At 43.8% G+C, this 13764-nt stretch overlaps 14 non-coding genes and 1 pseudogene across 14 annotated transcripts; 6 read left to right on the top strand and 9 right to left on the bottom strand.

The window, feature by feature from the left end:
* Nucleotides 1–480: 480 nt before the first annotated feature.
* On the bottom strand, nucleotides 481–643 carry LOC135033588 (U1 spliceosomal RNA). The gene has a single exon (XR_010228940.1). It is a non-coding gene; the product is annotated as a U1 spliceosomal RNA (small nuclear RNA).
* A 152-nt stretch (nucleotides 644–795) lies between these two features.
* Nucleotides 796–959, bottom strand: LOC135033562 (U1 spliceosomal RNA). The gene has a single exon (XR_010228917.1). It is a non-coding gene; the product is annotated as a U1 spliceosomal RNA (small nuclear RNA).
* A 593-nt stretch (nucleotides 960–1552) lies between these two features.
* Nucleotides 1553–1680, bottom strand: LOC135033625 (U1 spliceosomal RNA; annotated as a pseudogene).
* A 144-nt stretch (nucleotides 1681–1824) lies between these two features.
* Nucleotides 1825–1940, top strand: LOC135033633 (U5 spliceosomal RNA). Its single transcript, XR_010228978.1, has one exon. It is a non-coding gene; the product is annotated as a U5 spliceosomal RNA (small nuclear RNA).
* Nucleotides 1941–2210: 270 nt separating this feature from the next.
* Nucleotides 2211–2326, top strand: LOC135033640 (U5 spliceosomal RNA). The gene has a single exon (XR_010228983.1). It is a non-coding gene; the product is annotated as a U5 spliceosomal RNA (small nuclear RNA).
* Nucleotides 2327–2590: 264 nt separating this feature from the next.
* On the top strand, nucleotides 2591–2706 carry LOC135033629 (U5 spliceosomal RNA). The gene has a single exon (XR_010228974.1). It is a non-coding gene; the product is annotated as a U5 spliceosomal RNA (small nuclear RNA).
* A 274-nt stretch (nucleotides 2707–2980) lies between these two features.
* On the top strand, nucleotides 2981–3096 carry LOC135033631 (U5 spliceosomal RNA). Its single transcript, XR_010228976.1, has one exon. It is a non-coding gene; the product is annotated as a U5 spliceosomal RNA (small nuclear RNA).
* A 275-nt stretch (nucleotides 3097–3371) lies between these two features.
* On the top strand, nucleotides 3372–3487 carry LOC135033635 (U5 spliceosomal RNA). The gene has a single exon (XR_010228980.1). It is a non-coding gene; the product is annotated as a U5 spliceosomal RNA (small nuclear RNA).
* A 274-nt stretch (nucleotides 3488–3761) lies between these two features.
* Nucleotides 3762–3877, top strand: LOC135033643 (U5 spliceosomal RNA). The gene has a single exon (XR_010228986.1). It is a non-coding gene; the product is annotated as a U5 spliceosomal RNA (small nuclear RNA).
* A 6876-nt stretch (nucleotides 3878–10753) lies between these two features.
* Nucleotides 10754–10917, bottom strand: LOC135033565 (U1 spliceosomal RNA). The gene has a single exon (XR_010228919.1). It is a non-coding gene; the product is annotated as a U1 spliceosomal RNA (small nuclear RNA).
* Nucleotides 10918–11067: 150 nt separating this feature from the next.
* On the bottom strand, nucleotides 11068–11231 carry LOC135033659 (U1 spliceosomal RNA). Its single transcript, XR_010229002.1, has one exon. It is a non-coding gene; the product is annotated as a U1 spliceosomal RNA (small nuclear RNA).
* Nucleotides 11232–11905: 674 nt separating this feature from the next.
* LOC135033609 (U1 spliceosomal RNA) lies at nucleotides 11906–12068 on the bottom strand. The gene has a single exon (XR_010228960.1). It is a non-coding gene; the product is annotated as a U1 spliceosomal RNA (small nuclear RNA).
* A 152-nt stretch (nucleotides 12069–12220) lies between these two features.
* LOC135033644 (U1 spliceosomal RNA) lies at nucleotides 12221–12384 on the bottom strand. The gene has a single exon (XR_010228987.1). It is a non-coding gene; the product is annotated as a U1 spliceosomal RNA (small nuclear RNA).
* A 674-nt stretch (nucleotides 12385–13058) lies between these two features.
* LOC135033608 (U1 spliceosomal RNA) lies at nucleotides 13059–13221 on the bottom strand. The gene has a single exon (XR_010228959.1). It is a non-coding gene; the product is annotated as a U1 spliceosomal RNA (small nuclear RNA).
* Nucleotides 13222–13373: 152 nt separating this feature from the next.
* LOC135033580 (U1 spliceosomal RNA) lies at nucleotides 13374–13537 on the bottom strand. The gene has a single exon (XR_010228933.1). It is a non-coding gene; the product is annotated as a U1 spliceosomal RNA (small nuclear RNA).
* Nucleotides 13538–13764: the final 227 nt, after the last annotated feature.

Raw genomic sequence — 13764 nt, 5'->3', positions numbered from 1 at the left:
ACTAGTGCAAGCATTCCTGGGGCAAGGCCTGCAGCAGATGGATTTGCATATGGTGATGTCATCCAAGCAGTGGGTCAAAGTTGGCTTCAACCCTCATCTGCATATGAAAAGAGAAAAGGGGCGTGCAGGGCATGGCGGCCTTTTGCGGTGCTTGGATTACCCCTAGTTCGCATTAAACACCCCCACCCACCTTTGGTGTGGGGCTCATGTTGGCCATGCCCCATCCCCTGAAGCATTCAAGCTGATTTCTTGCAGCAGCTGGGCACTGTAACAGCTCCAGAGCTGCTCTTTAAGGCAAGTAAAAGATTGTGTGGGCCCTGCAGCACTACCTGTAGTTTGCATTGTGCATTGGAAGGCACAAAGTAAGCAGACGGGAGGAGAAGTCAGGATAGTGCACAAGGGTATAGAAGGGAGGGGCTCAAGATAAAAGAAGTGGAAACAGACAGCAAACTAGGCTGGAGAAAGACCTGAGACAAAGAGATCTGAATTATACGAGAGCCGACCAGAGGAAACACAAATTATGCAGTCAAGTGTCCCACATTTGGGGAAATCGTAGGAGCAGCACACCCAGAGTGCAATGGGTGAGCCTTGCCCTGGGAGAAGCACCTTCCTGATCATAGTATCTCACCTGGCAGGTAAGTAGGAGTTGGGCTAGAGCTGGGGAGGGTCGCTGCTCGGGCACCCCCCTGTCAAGTGAAGGAGATCCACCTGAGGCAGCACAAGGGAACTCTCGAAAGAAGAACAAGGCTAGAGGAAAATCTGAGACAAAGAAATCTGAGTTTTAACAGAGCTGACCAGAGGAAAGCACAAACACAGTCCCCCACTACCACAAATAATGCAGTCGAGTTTCCCACATTTGGGTAAATCACAGGGGTCAGCATACCCAAAATGCAATGAATGAACCTCACCCTGGGAGAACAATCTTCATGACCATGGTATCTCCTATGCAAAATAAGTATGATTTGGGATAGGGCTGGGGAGGGCCGCTGCTCATGCACATCTCTGTCAAGTAAAGGAGATTCAACTGAGGCAGCACAAGGGAACTCTCATCTGGGGACAACAACTGCAGGGAGAACACATATTTTCAGATGAACATGGGAGGGCAGAAGGCTGCCTAATACTGAAGCACCCCCAAACAACAAACCAAATGCAACAACTAGTGCAAGCATTCCTGGGGGAAGTTCTGCAGAAGACGGATTTGCATACGGTGATGTCATCCAAGCAGTGGGCCAAAGTTGGCTGGAACCCTCATCTGCATATGAAAAGAGAAAAGGGGTATGCAGGGCATGGCGGCCTTTTGCGGCGCTTGGATGACCCTTAGTTCGCATTAAACACCCCCACCCTCCTTCGGTGTGGGGCTCATGTTGGCCATGCCCCATCCCCTGAAGCATTCAAGCTGATTTCTTGCAGCAGCTTGGCACTGTATCAGCTCCAGAGCTGCTCTGTAAGGCAAGTAAAAGGGTGTGGGCCCTGCAGCACTACCTGTAGTTTGCATTGTGCATTGGAAGGCACAAAGTAAGCAGACAGGAGCAGAAGTCAGGATAGTGCACAAGGGTATAAAAGCGAGTTTCCCACATTTGGGAAAATCACAGGGGTCAGCATACCCAGAATGCAATGAATGAACCTCACCCTGGGAGAACAATCTTCATGACCATGGTATCTCCTATGCAAAATAAGTATGATTTGGGATAGGGCTGGGGAGGGCCGCTGCTCAGGCACATCTCTGTCAAGTAAAGGAGATTCAACTGAGGCAGCACAAGGGAACTCTCATCTGGGGACAACAACTGCAGGGAGAACACATATTTTCAGATAAAAATCTTGGTCATGCTCTGGTTTCTCTTCAGAACGAACAAATCTTTCGCCTTTTATTAAAGATTTCCGTGGAGAGGAGCAAAACCGAGTTTTATCTCAATTTTTGCATGCCCCATCTTTTTGGGGTTTCTTTTATCGGTTAAAAGATAGAATGAGTGTGCTTTAATGTAAGCTCATTTGCATAGAAATGACAGTAAATGTTTGTTTCTTTTCAAACAGAACTTTCTTGACCATGCTACTTGCTTGAAAGATCTGGGAGCACATGGAATACAGTACAAACCATGCTTATAGCAAGGAGAAGCCAGGTGAGAAATCTGCTTACTTTCAAGTTGGGCGCTCACTTTGATCTGAATGAGGACTGCTGGCACAGCATTTAGGCGACAGGTGGAATCTTGGTCATGCTCTGGTTTCTCTTCAGAACGAACAAATCTTTCGCCTTTTATTAAAGATTTCTGTGGAGAGGAGCAAAACTGAGTTTTATCTCAATTTTTGCATGCCCCATATTATTGGGGTTTCTTTTATCAGTTTCTTGTTAGCTTTAATGTAAGTTTATTTGCATAACAATGACTATAAATGTCTGTTTCTTTTCAAGCAGAACTTTCTTGACCATTCTAATTGCTTGAAAGATCTGGGAGCACATGGAAAAGAGTACAAACCATGCTTATAGCAAGGGGAAGCCTGGTGAGAAATCTGCTTTCTTTCTTTCAAATTGGGTGCTCACTTTGCGCTGAATGAGGACTGCTGGCATGGCACTCAGGCGACAGGTGGAATCTTAGTCATACTCTGGTTTCTCTTCAAAACGAACAGATCTTTCGCCTTTTACTAAAGATTTCCGTGGAGAGGAGCAAAACTGAGTTTTATCTCAATTTTTGCATGCTCCGTCTTATTGGGGTTTCTTTTATCGGTTTAAAGATAGAACGAGTGTGCTTTAATGTAAGCTCATTTGCATAGAAATGACAGTAAATGTTTGTTTCTTTTCAAACAGAACTTTCTTGACTATACTAAATGCTTGAAAGATCTGGGAGCACATGGAAAAGAGTACAAACCATGTTTATAGCAAGGGGAAGCCTGGTGAGAAATCTGCTTTCTTTCTTTCAAATTGGGTGCTCACTTTGAGCTGAATGAGGACTGCTGGCATGGCACTCAGGCGACAGGTGGAATCTTGGTCATGTTCTGGTTTCTCTTCAGAACGAACAAATCTTTCGCCTTTTACTAAAGATTTCCGTGGAGAGGAGCAAAACTGAGTTTTATCTCAATTTTTGCATGCCCCATCTTATTGGGATTTTATTTTATCGGTTTAAAGATAGAACGAGTGTGCTTTAATGTAAGCTCATTTGCATAGAAATGACAGTAAATGTTTGTTTCTTTTCAAACAGAACTTTCTTGACCACACTAATTGCTTGAAAGATCTGGGAGCACATGGAAAAGAGTACAAACCATGTTTATAGCAAGGGGAAGCCTGGTGAGAAATCTGCTTTCTTTCTTTCAAATTGGGTGCTCACTTTGAGCTGAATGAGGATTGCTGGCATGGCACTCAGGCGACAGGTGGAATCTTGGTCATGCTCTGGTTTCTCTTCAAAACGAACAGATCTTTCGCCTTTTACTAAAGATTTCCGTGGAGAGGAGCAAAACTGAGTTTTATCTCAATTTTTGCATGCTCCGTCTTATTGGGGTTTCTTTTATCGGTTTAAAGATAGAACGAGTGTGCTTTAATGTAAGCTCATTTGCATAGAAATGACAGTAAATGTTTGTTTCTTTTCAAACAGAACTTTCTTGACTATACTAATTGCTTGAAAGATCTGGGAGCACATAGAAAAGAGTACAAACCATGTTTATAGCAAGGGGAAGCCTGGTGAGAAATCTGCTTTCTTTCATTCAAATTGGGTGCTCACTTTCAGCTGAATGAGAACTGCTGGCATGGCACTCAGGCGACAGGTGGCATCTTGGTCATGCTCTGGTTTCTCTTCAGAACTAACAAATATTTCGCCTTTTATTAAAGATTTCCGTGGAGAGGAGCAAAACTGAGTTTTTTCTCAATTTTTGCATGCCCCATATTATTGGGGTTTCTTTTATCAGTTTAAAGACAGAACGAGTGTGCTTTCTTGTTAGCTTTAATGTAAGTTTATTTGCATAACAATGACAGTAAATGTTGTTTCTTTTCAAACAGAACTTTCTTGACCATGCTACTTGCTTAAAGGTCTGGGAGCACATGGAAAACAGTACAAACCATGCAGTATCACAAGAGCCTTTATTTGATCTTTCATGAAGATAGAGCAGAATTGAGGACACGTCAACAATTTCTGCCGAAGGTGGTTCATCTTTCCACATGGTGCCTTTGGCCACTGACACCTTCGTTGAGTCAAAGTCTCTGGCTGTGGTCAGAACTTTGAAAATGTATGTCACCAGAACGGTTCAGATTAGGAAAACAGAGGCTCTGTTTGTCCTGTATGCTCCCAACAGGATTTGGTGTCCTGCTTCCATGCAGACCATTATGCGCTGGATCTGTGGTAAGATTCAGCATGCTCGTTCCACGGCAGGATTGCCGTTACTGAAGTAGGTGAAGACCCATTCTACTAGAAAGGTGGGTTCATCCTTGGCAGCTGGTCGGGGAGTCTCGGCATTGCAACTTTGCCGAGCAGCTATTTAGTAAACACTTTTGCTAAGTTTTACAAGTTTGATACCTTGGCTGATGATAACCTTAAGTTGGGTCATTCGGTGCTGCAGAGTCGTACGCACTCTCCCACCCGTTCAAGAGCTTTGGTATAACCCCATGGTTCTTAATGTGACCCCAGCATCCTCTAGGTCGTATGAGAAAATAGGATTTTAATACCTACCGGTAAATCCTTTTCTCTTAGTCTGTAGAGGATGCTGGGCACCCGTCCCAGTCCATACTGTGTCTGCAGTTATTACTTGTGGTTATACACATGTTGTGTTATGGTTCTGGTCAGCTTTTTGCTGCAATTGTTCATGCCGTTGGCTTGTGTTCTGTTGAATGCCACGTTCTGCGGCATGTTTAAGGTGTGAGCTGGTAAGATGCTCACCTTAGTTTAACAATAAATCCTTTCCTCGAAATGTCCGTCTCCCTGGGCACAGTTCCTATAACTGGAGTCTGGAGGAGGGGCATAGAGGGAGGAGCCAGTTCACACCCTTTGAAAGTCTTAAAGTGCCCATGTCTCTTGCGGATCCCGTCTATACCCCATGGTTCTTAATGTGACCCCAGCATCCTCTACGGACTAAGAGAAAATAATGCCCTTGCGCACTATCCTGACTTCTCCTCCCGTCTGCTTACTTTGTGCCTTCCAACGCACAATGCGAACTACAGGTGGTGCTGCAGGGCCCACACCCTTTTACTTGCCTTACAGAACAGCTCTGGAGCTGTTACAGTGCCCAGCTGCTGCAAGAAATCAGCTTGAATGCTTCAGGGGATGGGGCATGGCCAACATGAGCCCCACACCAAAGGAGGGTGGGGGTGTTTAATGTGAACTAGGGGTCATCCAAGCACTGCAAAAGGCCGCCATGCCCTGCATGCCCCTTTTCTCTTTTCATATGCAGATGAGGGTTCCAGTCAACTTTGGCCCACTGCTTGGATAACATCACCGTATGCAAATCCGTCTGCTGCAGACCTTCCCCCAGGAATGCTTGTACTAGTTGTTGCATATGGTGCTTCAGTATTAGGCAGCCTTCCGCCCTCCCATGTTCATCTGAAAAGATGTGGTCTCCCTGCAGTTGTTGTCCCCAGACGAGAGTTCCCTTGTGCTTCCTCAGTTGAATCTCCTTAACTTGACGGGGGAGGTGCTGCCCGAGCAGCCCTCCCCAGCCCTATCCCAACTCATATTTATTTTGCATATGAGATCTCTTGATCATGAAGATTGTTCTCACAGGGTGAGGTTCATCCATTATATTTTAAAATAGGAAGGTACGAATTACATATTTGAATTGCATCTATGTGCTGGATTCAAATGTCCCCCCCCCTTCCTTTCTCAATTGTGCCCGTCAGCAGCTATTCTAAGGTTGCTGCCAATGGGTGTGACACATTAATTTTAGTGGAGGAAAGTGCAGTGCACCAAAACATAAGCTGACACAATCATGGAGAATGCGCCAGCATATATGCTCTTCTATCTATATTTTGCAAACCTGCTCTTGTCCCCTCCAGCTGCTCTATGTAGATTTAACGTCTGGCAAGGTGCATAACCCACTGACAAGCAGGAACACTCCTGCATGAGTTTTCTCTCTCACTAGCTGGATGATACACAATCATTTGCATGCGCTCCACTTCCGACACACCACCCACCCAACCACCCAGTCACCAGAGCCACCCACAAGCCAACTGGCTCCGTGATTTAATTTGCACAGTGTAGTCATCCAGGCAGCATGTCCTTCTCAATGGAAGGATCTCTGGTTCCATGGAATCTTCCGCATTGGAATGCTGCGGAACAAAAAGGATTTAAATATTCAGCTTGCTAGCATTCAATGTACCTGCGGCTTGGCTCTAGCACATGGGTCTTCATCCTGTGGCCCTCCAGCTGCTGTGAAACTACACATCCCAGCATGCCCTGCCACAGTTTTGCTATTAAGGTATGCTAAAACTGAGGCAGGGCATGCTGGGATGTGTAGTTCCACAGCAGCTGGAGGGTCGCAGGTTGAAGACCCATGTTTTAGCATGCCTGTTCTATGATGCATGTTCCATGATGTCACAATCAGCTTGGAATGGGGTGTCTAGCAGGCATTTGCTGACAGCCACTTGAGGGAGACACACATCAGGAGATGCAGCATATCGGAGGTCTTCGATGCCTTTCCAGCAAATGCACACCACCTGCTGCTGGTCTGGACACAAAACAATGCCCACAATCGAAGTCCCAAAATGCCCAACTACAGAATTCATGTAAGTAGTGAATTTAGGAATGAATTTAGAAGTAGGAAATTAAGTTAGTTCACAAGTACATTCAAATTCAGATCTAAAGACTAAACACAAAACACAAAATAAGACTCCACAGAGCAATTATCAGGTGTCTTTATTAATTGTTGCATTTAAAAAATCAAGCAATTAGGGAGCACAATGTTGCGACAATGTAACCCTATTTGCAAAATAGTACTAAATAAGTTTGTCGATGTAAGACATTTGCAAAGGCGCAAACAAAACACGCTGGAAAATGCAACTGAATCTGTTTTTGGAGGTTAGAAAAGATGCAGGATCAAGTAGCTCCATGGGTAGGGTGTTTGATTAGAATTCAACAGGTTATAGGTTTGAATCCTGGGTATGATAGTTTGAGGTGTTATTTAATAAAGCATGTTTATATATTAGTCACACATGGCTTACTTGTACAAATGGCATGTCACCAGTTAGTGCTGACTGCTGATATGCCATTTGCACTAAAACAAATTAAAATGGTAAAAGTTATTGTACTTTAAGTAAAAATAAAAGCTAAAATATCAATCCCAGTTTTGGATTACTTTAATGAACAAAAAAAAAATGCATATAGCAAAGGATAGTTTCAATCTGCCTACCTCTGGGTTATGGACCCAGCATGCTTCCATTACAGTACTCTGCTGCACATGTAAGTGCAAGAGATCCTGAAGCACTCACTCATCATGGGAAAGTACCAATGTGTTTCTTCATTGGTTGATGGAAGAAACATCTTACAAAAACTCTCCACATTATTGACTTTTTAAAATGTTTCTAGGAATCGTTCTAGATGAATGCTTATTAGCCTTTGTCAGTATGGACTTTTACAAAGTGTTGCTGTGGCGCAATCAGTTACTGTGTAAGGCTATTAACCAAAAGGTTGGTGGTTCAATCCCACCCAGGGACGTAATTGACCTTGTTATCAGATTTTGGTGATCTTTATGTAGACAAGTGAAAATTTCAAACCCCCTCTTATGGTGTAGGGTACCTGGCCTTCTCTGATGTAATCAGAGTTAGATTTGATTCAGTGATTTTATAAAAACAGCTAGGAAGCACAATTTAGCAGTGGGTTGCAGAGAAAAAGAAATATGCTGGCAAAAAAATCCAATTGAGTGATTAAACAGCTTTTCATTTTCTGGCTTTATTTTTATGCTAACAAATTTGTTCTCTGAAAAGTGTCCACAAAGCCAAGTTTCTGATTAACACATTTGTAGGGATGGTTTTTAACCTATTACTAAATTAAACTTGCTTCATTGGAAAGGCAGCAAGATGCATCCTCATTTCAATATCTACTGAAATAATACAGGTTGACACCAGGAAACATTAACGCCACTGCATCCTTTGTGCTTTCTCATGTGGAAGTCTGTTTAATGTGAAAACAAGGTGATATCTAATTAGCACACAGGTAAGGAATTAAGAAAATCTTTATTTAAGGGTGAAGATGTTTCTCACAAAATCGTTGCCCCAATGCATCATTGAAATTCAAGCTGGAAAGATGATTTTAATATATCACTTGTACATTTTGTATTGCTCTTCTGGTGACAATGTAGTTTGTTTTTGTCAATTACCATTTTAATAATCGGGTAAAGAAAATTAAGTGGATTTTTGAAAGAAAACAATACTGTCAATATACTATTAAAACAAATGAAAATGGTAAAAGTTATTGTACTTTAAGTAAAAATAAAAGAGCAAAAATATCAATCCCAGTTTTGGATTACTTTAATTAACAAAAAAAAAACGCATATAGCAGAGGATAGTTTCAATCTGCCTACCTCTGGGCTATGGACCCAGCATGCTTCCATTACAGTACTCTGCTGCACATGTAATTGCAAGAGATCCTGAAGCACTCACTCATCATGGGAAAGTACCAATGTGTTTCTTCATTGGTTGATGGAAGAAACATCTTACAAAAACTCTCCAGATTATTGACTATTTAAAGTTTTTCTAGGAAACGTTCTAGATGAATGCTTATTAGCCTTTGTCAGTATGTACTTTTGCAAAGTGTCGCTGTGGCGCAATCAGTTAGTGTGTACAGCTATTAACCAAAAGGTTGGTGGTTCAATCCCACCCAGGGATGTAATTGACCTTGTTATCAGATTTTGGTGATCTTTAAGTAGACAAGTCAAAATTTCAAAAACCCCTGTTATGGTGTAGGGTACCTGGCCTTCTCTGATGTAATCAGAGTTAGATTTGATTCAGTGATTTTATAAAAACAGCTAGGAAGCACAATTTAGCAGTGGTTTGCAGAGAAAAAGAAATATGCTGGCAAAAAAATCAAATTGAGTGATTAAACAGCTCTTCATTTTCTGGCTTTATTTTTATGCTAACAAATTTGTTCTCTGAAAAGTGTCCACAAAGCCAAGTATCTGATTAACATCTTTGTAGGGATGGTTTTTCACCTATTACTAAATTAAACTTGCTTCATTGGAAAGGCAGCAAGATGCATCCTCATTTCAATATCTACTGAAATAATACAGGTTGACACCAGGAAACATTAACGCCACTGCATCCTTGCTGCTTTCTCATGTGGAAGTCTGTTTAATGTGAAAACAAGGTGATATCTAATTAGCACACAGGTAAGGAATTAAGAAAATCTTTATTTAAGGGTGAAGATGTTTCTCACAAAATCGTTGCCCCAATGCATCATTGAAATTCAAGCTGGAAAGATGATTTTAATATATCACTTGTACATTTTGTATTGCTCTTCTGGTGACAATGTAGTTTGTTTTTGTCAATTACCATTTTAATAATAGGGTAAAGAAAATTAAGTGGATTTTTGAAAGAAAACAATACTGTCAATATACTATTAAAACAAATTAAAATGGTAAAAGTTATTGTACTTTAAGTAAAAATAAAAGAGCAAAAATATCAATCCCAGTTTTGGATTACTTTAATTAACAAAAAAAAAAATGCATATAGCAGAGGATAGTTTCAATCTGCCTACCTCTGGGTTAAGGGGCCCAGCATGCTTCCATTGCAGTACTCTGCTGCACATGTAAGTGCAAGAGATCCTGAAGCACTCACTCATCATGGGAAAGTACCAATGCGTTTCTTCATTGGTTGATGGAAGAAACATTTTACAAAAACTCTCCAGATTATTGACTTTTTAAAGTTTTCTAGGAAACGTTCTAGATGAATGCTTATTAACCTTTGTCAGTATGTACTTTTGCAAAGTGTCTCGGTGGTGCAATCGGTTAGTGTGTTTGGTTATTAACCAAAGGGTTGGTGGTTCAATCCCACCCAGGGATGTTATTGACCTTGTCATCAGATTTTGGTGATCTTTAAGTAGACAAGTCAAAATTTCAAACCCCCTCTTATGGTGTAGGGTACCTGGCCTTCTCTGATGTAATCAGAGTTAGATTTGATTAAGTGATTTTATAAAAGAACAGCTAGGAAGCACAACTTAGCAGTGGGTTGCAGAGAAAAAGAAATACGCTTGCAGAAAAATCCAATTGAGTGATTAAACAGCTCTTCATTTTCTGGCTTTATTTTTATGCTAACTAATTTGTTCTCTGAAAAGTGTCCACAAAGCCAAGTATCTGATTAACACCTTTGTAGGGATGGTTTTTCACCTATTACTAAATTAAACTTGCTTCATTGGAAAGGCAGCAAGTGATGTCATCCAAGCAGTGGGTCAAAGTTTGCTTCAACCCTCGTCTGCTTATGAAAAGAGAAAAGGGATATGCAGGGCATGGCGGCCTTTTGCGACGCTTGGATGACCCCTAGTTCGCATTAAACACCCCCACCCTCCTTCGGTGTGGGGCTCATGTTGGCCATGCCCCAGCCCCTGAAGCATTCAAGCTGATTTCTTGCAGCAGCTGGGTACTGTAACAGCTCCAGAGCTGCTCTGTAAGGCAAGTAAAAGGGTGTGGGCCCTGCAGCACTACCTGTAGTTTGCATTGTGCATTGGAAGGCACAAAGTAAGCAGACGGGAGGAGAAGTCAGGATAGTGCACAAGGTTATAGAAGGGAGGGGCTCAAGAAAAGAGAAGTGGAAACAGACAGCATACTAGGCTGGAGAGAGACCTGAGACAAAGAGATCTGAATTATACGAGAGCCGTCCAGGGGAAACACAAATTATGCAGTCAAGTTTCCCACATTTGGGGAAATCGCAAGGGGCAGCACACCCAGAGTGCAATGGGTGAGCCTTGCCCTGGGAGAAGCACCTTCATGATCATAGTATCTCACCTGGCAGGTTAGTAGGAGTTGGGCTAGAGCTGGGGAGGGTCGCTGCTCGGGCACTACCTTTCAAGTGAAGGAGATCCAACTGAGGCAGCACAAGGGAACTCTCAAAAGAAGAACAAGGCTAGAGGAAGATCTGAGACAAAGAAATCTGACTTTACCAGAGCTGACCAGAGGAAAGCACAAACACAGTCCACCACTACCACAAATAATGCAGTCGAGTTTCCCACATTTGGGGAAATCACAGGGGTCAGCATACACAGAATGCAATGAATGAACCTCACCCTGGGAAAACAATCTTCATGACAATAGTATCTCCTATGCAAAATAAGTATGATTTGGGATAGGGCTGGGGAGGGCCGCTGCTCAGGCACATCTCTGTCAAGTAAAGGAGATTCAACTGAGGCAGCACAAGGGAACTCTCATCTGGGGACAACAACTGCAGGGAGAACACATATTTTCAGATGAACATGGGGTGGCAGAAGGCTGCCTAATACTGAAGCACCCCCAAACAACAAACCAAATGCAACAACTAGTGCAAGCATTCCTGGGGGATGGCCTGCAGCAGATGGATTTGAATATGGTGATGTCATCCAAGCAGTGGGTCAAAGTTGGCTTCAACCCTTGTCTGCATATGAAAAGAGAAAAGGAGCGTGCAGGGCATGGAGGCCTTTTGTGGTGCTTGGATGACCCCTAGTTCGCATTAAGCACCCCCACCCTCCTTCGGTGTGGGGCTCATGTTGGCCATTCCCCAGCCCCTGAAGCATTCAAGCTGATTTCTTGCAGCAGCTGGGCACTGTAACAGCTCCAGAGCTGCTCTGTAAAGCAAGTAAAAGGGTGTGGGCCCTGCAGCACTACCCGTAGTTTGCATTGTGCATTGGGAGGCACAAAGTAAGCAGACGGGAGGAGAAGTCAGGATAGTGCACAAGGGTATAGAAGGGAGGGGCTCAAGAAAAAAGAAGTGGAACCAGACAGCAAACTAGGCTGGAGAGAGACCTGAGACAAAGAGATCTGAATTACATGAGAGCCGACCAGGGAAAACTCAAATTATGCAGTCAAGTTTCCCACATTTGGGGAAATCGCAGGGGCAGCACACCCAGAGTGCAATGGGTGAGCCTTGCCCTGGGAGAAGCAACTTCATGATCATAGTATCTCACCTGGCAGGTAAGTAGGAGTTGGGCTAGAGCTGGGGAGGGTCGCTGCTCGGGCACCCCCCTGTCAAGTGAAGGAGATCCAACTGAGGCAGCACAAGGGAACTCTCGAAAGAAGAACAAGGCTAGAGGAAGATCTGAGACAAAGAAATCTGAATTTTACCAGAGCTGACCAGAGGAAAGCACAAATACAGTCCCCCACTACCACAAATAATGCAGTCGAGTTTCCCACATTTGGGGAAATCACAGGGGTCAGCATACCCAGAATGCAATGAATGAACCTCACCCTGGGAAAACAATCTTCATGACAATAGTATCTCCTATGCAAAATAAGTATGATTTGGGATAGGGCTGGGGAGGGCCGCTGCTCAGGCACATCTCTGTCAAGTAAAGGAGATTCAACTGAGGCAGCACAAGGGAACTCTCATCTGGGGACAACAACTGCAGGGAGAACACATATTTTCAGATGAACATGGGGTGGCAGAAGGCTGCCTAATACTGAAGCACCCCCAAACAACAAACCAAATGCAACAACTAGTGCAAGCATTCCTGGGGGATGGCCTGCAGCAGATGGATTTGAATATGGTGATGTCATCCAAGCAGTGGGTCAAAGTTGGCTTCAACCCTTGTCTGCATATGAAAAGAGAAAAGGAGCGTGCAGGGCATGGAGGCCTTTTGTGGTGCTTGGATGACCCCTAGTTCGCATTAAGCACCCCCACCCTCCTTCGGTGTGGGGCTCATGTTGGCCATTCCCCAGCCCCTGAAGCATTCAAGCTGATTTCTTGCAGCAGCTGGGCACTGTAACAGCTCCAGAGCTGCTCTGTAAAGCAAGTAAAAGGGTGTGGGCCCTGCAGCACTACCCGTAGTTTGCATTGTGCATTGGGAGGCACAAAGTAAGCAGACGGGAGGAGAAGTCAGGATAGTGCACAAGGGTATAGAAGGGAGGGGCTCAAGAAAAAAGAAGTGGAACCAGACAGCAAACTAGGCTGGAGAGAGACCTGAGACAAAGAGATCTGAATTACATGAGAGCCGACCAGGGAAAACTCAAATTATGCAGTCAAGTTTCCCACATTTGGGGAAATCGCAGGGGCAGCACACCCAGAGTGCAATGGGTGAGCCTTGCCCTGGGAGAAGCAACTTCATGATCATAGTATCTCACCTGGCAGGTAAGTAGGAGTTGGGCTAGAGCTGGGGAGGGTCGCTGCTCGGGCACCCCCCTGTCAAGTGAAGGAGATCCAACTGAGGCAGCACAAGGGAACTCTCGAAAGAAGAACAAGGCTAGAGGAAGATCTGAGACAAAGAAATCTGAATTTTACCAGAGCTGACCAGAGGAAAGCACAAATACAGTCCCCCACTACCACAAATAATGCAGTCGAGTTTCCCACATTTGGGGAAATCACAGGGGTCAGCATACCCAGAATGCAATGAATGAACCTAACCCTGGGAGAACAATCTTCATGACCATGGTATCTCCTATGCAAAATAAGTATGATTTGGGATAGGGCTGGGGAGGGCCGTTGCTCAGGCACATCTCTGTCAAGTAAGTTGCATTTGATTTGTTGTTTGGGGGTGCTTCAGTATTAGGCAGCCTTCTGCCCTACCATGTTCATCTGAAAATATGTGTTCTCCCTGCAGTTGTTGTCCCCAGATGAGAGTTCCCTTGTGCTGCCTCAGTTGAATCTCCTTTTGGAGAAGACCTCAATAAGATTGTAGCTGA

The sequence above is a fragment of the Pseudophryne corroboree genome, unplaced genomic scaffold, assembly GCF_028390025.1.
Source record: "Pseudophryne corroboree isolate aPseCor3 unplaced genomic scaffold, aPseCor3.hap2 scaffold_574, whole genome shotgun sequence".
Classification (NCBI taxonomy): domain Eukaryota; kingdom Metazoa; phylum Chordata; class Amphibia; order Anura; family Myobatrachidae; genus Pseudophryne; species Pseudophryne corroboree.
This window is presented reverse-complemented; position numbering and strand designations above follow the sequence as displayed.